The 6,375-nt window shown below is 40.9% G+C and overlaps 1 protein-coding gene across 1 annotated transcript in view; it reads left to right on the top strand.

The window, feature by feature from the left end:
* The window catches only part of LOC107495617 (PHD finger protein ALFIN-LIKE 4), a 10,864-nt gene that overhangs the window by 1,231 nt on the left and 3,258 nt on the right, over window positions 1-6,375 (top strand). The gene's annotated exons all lie outside the window — the stretch shown is intronic.

The raw sequence follows: 6,375 nt of genomic DNA, 5'->3' as shown, positions 1-6,375 counted from the left end.
AGGGAATAATACCATGGAATGATTTCATTCCCTTTGCTTAGTTGTTTTAACTCCTTTAAGGTGCTAAAGATAGGAAAAACTTCAAATTGTATATAAAAATAATAAACAAGGATATTGGCAGATTTCATGATAGTACCTCATGTACCTGCCCTCAAAATAAAAAGTTTTCAAATAAGGATGGGATTTACTTTATAACTTCCGTTCCCATCCTTTTCACTCCATTTCCCCGCTCACCCCTTTTGTCGCATTTCATAACATCGTTATTCCCTCAACCTGTCGGTAAAATTGAAGTGGTATATTTTTTTTTTTAGTTTAAAAACTTATAGGATTGTTAAGCTGATAATAGAATGATAGATAGGTTATATGATTATTTGCCATTTTTTTACTAAAAGAAAAATAAAATGAAAATCTTATTCTCTTGCCCGATTCCTCCAAAACTCTCCATTTCATTCATCCTTAAAGGGACTGGGAAACAGCCTATTGTCTACATATGTACATGTGCCATGTGAGCTGAAACTGATTCAATAGCTCCTTTGATGTCTTTAATTTTCTGCAACCCTGATGCACAGGAGCTAAAATCTCAGAGGAAGAGGACTACTTAGGATGCATGAGAGTATAGATGGATAAGATTGTTTTGAGTAGAGTTATTTATTTTGAGTGAAATAAACTCGGTTGAAATTTAGTTGCATGAAGAATATGTTGTTGTTTCACTCAATCCTCACACACTCTCACTCACTGTTCTGCAATGTATTTGCAGATCTCACACTCGAACTGTTGTATGTTCAGAGAAAAAGAGAGAGAGAGTTGAACACTAGAGAACTGAAGAAGCTGAAACTGCACACTGACACTATTCAATAAACTGTTAAATACAATAACAGAAAGAAAAAGAAACTAACCACTCACTCCACTACCTTAAGAATAGGACTCCACTTCCTTAAAACTAGAAACTAGCTGAACAAAAAAAATTAACTTGCCTCTGAGGCCACTAATGACTTTGACCCTATTAACTGAATCATACACATAAGCATAAAACAGAAATAAATAAATATCAGGTCCTAATACATTATCTAACATTTCTCCTCCTTGGATTAGAGACCTGGACACATTCCAACTTCATGAATCAATTGACTAAATCGACTAACAGCAAGAGGCTTGGTGAAGACATCAGCTATCTGATTATCTGTCTTGCAATACTTCAGCTCCACCTCTTCCTCCTGTTGTACTTCACGCAGATAATAGAATCTCAGCTTGAAGTGTTTAGTCTTGCCATGAAAGACTGGATTCTGAGCAATTGCAATTGCAGCTTGATTGTCCACATACAACACAGTTGATCTTTTCTCTTGCAGCCCCAAATCACAGAGTAACTTCCTGAGCCATACTGCATGCTTTGCAGCTGCAGTTGCAGCCACAAATTCAGCTTCAGCTGTAGACTGTGCTACAACTTCCTGTTTCTTTGAGCTCCAGGAAAAACAACCTGATCCAAGTGAAAAACAGAAACCCGTTGTGCTTTTCATGTCTTCCACCGAACCACCCCAGTCACTATCTACAAAACCAACCAGCTTCATCTCAGGAACTGCTTTGAATTTCACACCATAACTTTGAGTCCCCTTTAGATATCTCAACACCCTTTTTGCTGCAGTAAGATGTTCCTTAGCTGCACAATGAAGGAACCTCGATAGAATACTCACTTCATACTGAATGTCAGGCCTAGTAGTTGTTAAATACATTAGACAGCCTACTAGACTTCTGTACTCATTCTCATGCTCAGAATCCTGCACATTACTCTTGCTTAACTTCTCTTTCTGATTAACAGGAGTAGTGACTGTCTTGCATTCTCCCATTTCAAACCTCTTTAGGACCTCTCTGATGTACTTTTTCTGACAGATGAATATCTCACCTTCTTTTTGCTGAATCTCCATGCCAAGAAAGTAAGACATTCTCCCCAAATCTGTCATCTCAAACTGCTTCATCAGTCCTACCTTCAGCTTCACTATCTCACTCTCCTCCTCTCCTGTAACAAGCAGATCATCGACATAGATAGACACCACCACAAGGCCTCTCTCACTCCGTTTGTAGTACAGAGTGACTTCACTTAGACTCTTCTGGAACCCAAGCTGATGCAGATAACAATCAATTTTGCTATACCAAGCCCTGGGAGCTTGTTTCAACCCATACAAGGCTTTCCTCAGCTTATACACTTTGTCTTCATGGCCTTTAACAACAAATCCTTCTGGTTGGTCTACATAGATGTCCTCAGATAGGTCACCATTTAGGAAAGCTGATTTCACATCCAGCTGATAGATGGTCCACCTTTTCTGTGCAGCAACAGCTAGTAGCAATCTGATGGTATCCATGCGAGCAACCGGAGCAAAAGTTTCAGAGTAGTCCACCCCACTCACTTGAGCATATCCCTTCACAACCAACCTGGCTTTATACTTGTTCACAGTGCCATTTGGGTTCAATTTTGTCTTAAAAACCCATTTGACACCTATAGTCTTCTTGTGATCAGGCTTAGATACAAGTTGCCATGTGTTGTTCTTGTTGATCATGCTCAGTTCTTCTTTCATAGCTGAGGCCCACTCCACACTTCCTTTTGCTTCCTCAACTGTTCCTGGTTCTAGGAGAGCCACATTACATCTGGCATAGACCTCTGCCAGTGGTCTTGTACCTCGCATAGGCAAACTATCAATCAATTCATCTTCAATCAGCTCACACTCATTCTGTAGATCTGCTTCCTCATTTAACTCATCCTCATTCTGCACATTAGCTTCAACTACAATATTGTCAGCCATTTTCTTTTCAAATACTGCCCTCTCCCAATTTTTATCTTCACAAAAAATCACATCTCTACTCACAGTAATCTTTTGTGCATCAGGACAATACACTCTATAGGCTTTAGACTGAGAACTATACCCTACAAAGATACCAGCCTCACCTCTATGATCAAGCTTGTCTCTACTGACTGAAGGAGTCAAGTAATAGCATAGACAACCAAATGTTCTTAGTCCACTAACCTTTGGTTTGTACCCGTGCCATGCCTCGAATGATGTCTGCTTGTTGAGAGCTTTGGTTGGTAACCTATTCAACAAGAAGACAGCAGTATTTACTGCTTCTGCCCAGAAGCTCTTGGGTAGTTGTTTGCCTTGTAGCATACATCTTCCCATCTCCACAATGCTTCTATTTTTCCTTTCACTCACCCCATTTTGTTGGGGAGTGTAAGGAACTGTAAACTGCTGCTTTATGCCAGAGTCCTCACAGATGGCTTTGAACCTTTTTGAGGTATACTCACCACCATTATCACTCCTCACTGTCTTTATTTTACAATTTGCTTCATTCTCCACCTCTTGTTTGAACCTCAGAAATACTTCATCAACTTCTGATTTTTGTTTGAGAAAGTAGACCCAGCAAAATCTTGTGCAGTCATCAATGAAGGTCACAAAGTACTTGCTTTTGTTCAGTGACTCCTCAGGCATAGGCCCACAAACATCTGAGTGAACCAGTTGAAGCTTCTTCTTGGCCCTCCATCTTGTTTTCTGGAATGGCTTCCTTACTAGCTTCCCTTGCAGACATACTTCACAATCAGACACTTCACTTCCCAACTGAGGCAAGTCTTCAACTAAACCATGCCTCTGCATAAACTGCAATCCCTTATAGTGAAAGTGACCCAACCTTCTATGCCACAACTCCTCCTGACCCTGCACACATGCCATAGCTTTGCTCTCTTTGCTTGCAGGATCGAATGCAAATGTTTTGTTCTGCATAGGGATCCTAAACAAGAGTTTGCCCTCCTCATCTGCAATAGCACATTCATTCTTATCAAACACAATCTTCATGCCCTTCTCAACTAACTGTCCCACACTCAGAAGATTCTGATCTATCTTGGGAACATAGTAGACATCAGACATCAGCTTCACTCCTCCAGGGCCTTCAAGTAACACATTGCCTCTTCCTTCAACCTCTAGATGATCACCATTCCCAATTCTCACTCTAGTATTGACTGATCTGTCAATATTAGTGAAAATTGCCTCATTTCCTGACATGTGATTGGAACAGCCACTGTCCACCAGCCATCCATCACGTGAGACTTGAGACACAAAGCCTGAAGCAGCAAACAATTGCTCCACTTCACCTGCAGCTGCTTGAGCCTCTCCTTGTTGAGAGCTCTTTTCTTTGCAGATTCTCTCTATGTGCCCCATCTTCCCACACTTCCTGCAGACTACATTTGGTCTTCTCCAACACCTAAAGAAAGGATGACCTTTCTTTCCACAGTGTTTGCAGGTTTCATCACTCCCTTTCCTCACTTGTGCATCACTTGAACTGAAACTGGTCTGTTGAGCACCAAACTGCTTGCCTTGCTTCTTCTTCTCACCACTTCCATGCTTCACCCTAGCCTGCATTGCACCTTCAACTGGCTCATCTCCTCTCCTCAGTACCCTCCTTTGTTCTTGTGCTTGAAGAGCACTAACTGCTTCAGCAAATGGCATCTCTGAGATTTCTCTTGTGTTCTCAAGAGATGCTATAGTAGCTTCAAATCTTTCAGGTACAGAACACAGGAGTTTCTCGACAAGTCTTTCCTCTCCAAGATCAGTACCCAACAGTGCCAATTTATTGGTTAAGTCTAGGAGTTTATTAGCAAATTCTTGAACTGATTCATTTTCCTTCATCTGCACTCTTTCTAGCTCCCTTTTAAGGTTCATTGCTTTCATTCCTTTAATCTTCTTATTGCCCTCATATTCTTTCTTCAAAAAATCCCAAATATCTTTTGCAGATTCTAGACTCATAATCCTATTAAAAATAATAGGAGTAACAGCAGCATAGAGACTAGATCTTGCTTTGGCTTTTCTAGTCACACGTTCTTTGTGGAGCTTTTGTTGATTTGCAGTTGGATTGGCAACCAATGGAGGCACCACGTAGTCATCCTCCACTGCCTCCCACAGATCAGCTCCTTCAAGGAATGCTTTCATCCTCACTTGCCAGACATGATAATTGCTCCCATCAAGAATTGGAGGAGCAATGCCTGCTAGCCCAATAGTTGTTGATGAAGCTTCCATCACCACAGCCCTTAAGATACTTAAGGCTCTGATACCAATTTGTTGTTGTTTCACTCAATCCTCACACACTCTCACTCACTGTTCTGCAATGTATTTGCAGATCTCACACTCGAACTGTTGTATGTTCAGAGAAAAAGAGAGAGAGAGTTGAACACTAGAGAACTGAAGAAGCTGAAACTGCACACTGACACTATTCAATAAACTGTTAAATACAATAACAGAAAGAAAAAGAAACTAACCACTCACTCCACTACCTTAAGAATAGGACTCCACTTCCTTAAAACTAGAAACTAGCTGAACAAAAAAAATTAACTTGCCTCTGAGGCCACTAATGACTTTGACCCTATTAACTGAATCATACACATAAGCATAAAACAGAAATAAATAAATATCAGGTCCTAATACATTATCTAACAGAATATCCCATTGGGCCATGATCATAGTTTTTGATTGTGACGGCTCATGGTGGAGAGCGAAAAATCCACCATAGGATTGTGGCATTTGACGTTATGGGAAATGGTGGGTGGAATGAAAATACTATACATATATGTGCACAAAAAGATGCAGAAAACTGCACATGTAATAGATTATAAAATCTAATCAATATAAGCAACTTTCTATTCATAAAGCATGCAATTAATTCAACAAATTCAGCAGCAAATTCAACAAGTAAACACAAACATTCCACCGTATTGATGTATTTCCAGCCTGGGTCAACTCTATTAGAACCCTTCATGGCAGCAGCTACACGAGCAGAAGAAGCAGGGGCAGTAGAGGCAGGGGCTTGGAATTTATTAGGAGCTGTTGGTTGTCTTGAAGTCGACGTAGTGAGTAGTGACCTATGTAAATTGAAATAAAGGATAGAAGAAGAGAGGTTCAGAATTTCAGACTTAAGAGGGAATGGAAGAGAGGAAGGAACCAGAAAATAGAAAAGAAAAAAAAAAGTTTTGTAACAGAACAGTCTCGAAAAGAGAGGAAGGAAAAGTTAGAAAAGGAGACCACCTGGAGAGGAGGTGGTCAACCAGCATGGGCAGTGATGCTGCAGTGGAGATGCTGTGATGGCCTCTTCGGTTCTTCCTCGAGCAGTAGACGGTGCCTCCAGCGGAGAGAACAGCAGACATGGAAAACAGAGGAGGAGGAGGAGGAGGAGTTGGAGGATGGTGATGCTGTCGGCGTTCTTACAGCAGCAAAGAGGGAGGGAGTCCGACAGAGAGGGAAGAGATTTTTGGGTTGGTGAGAGAGCAAGAGGCTGAAGCTAGTATCTGAGAATGTGAGCTCTCTAACTTGGCTATTAAGGTTTTGTAAATGACCAAAATTACCCGCA

Source organism: Arachis duranensis, chromosome 6 (genome assembly GCF_000817695.3).
Source record: "Arachis duranensis cultivar V14167 chromosome 6, aradu.V14167.gnm2.J7QH, whole genome shotgun sequence".
NCBI classification, from domain to species: Eukaryota; Viridiplantae; Streptophyta; class Magnoliopsida; order Fabales; family Fabaceae; genus Arachis; species Arachis duranensis.
The sequence above is the reverse complement of the archived record's forward strand: the minus strand, read 5'-3'. Positions and strand labels throughout refer to the sequence as shown.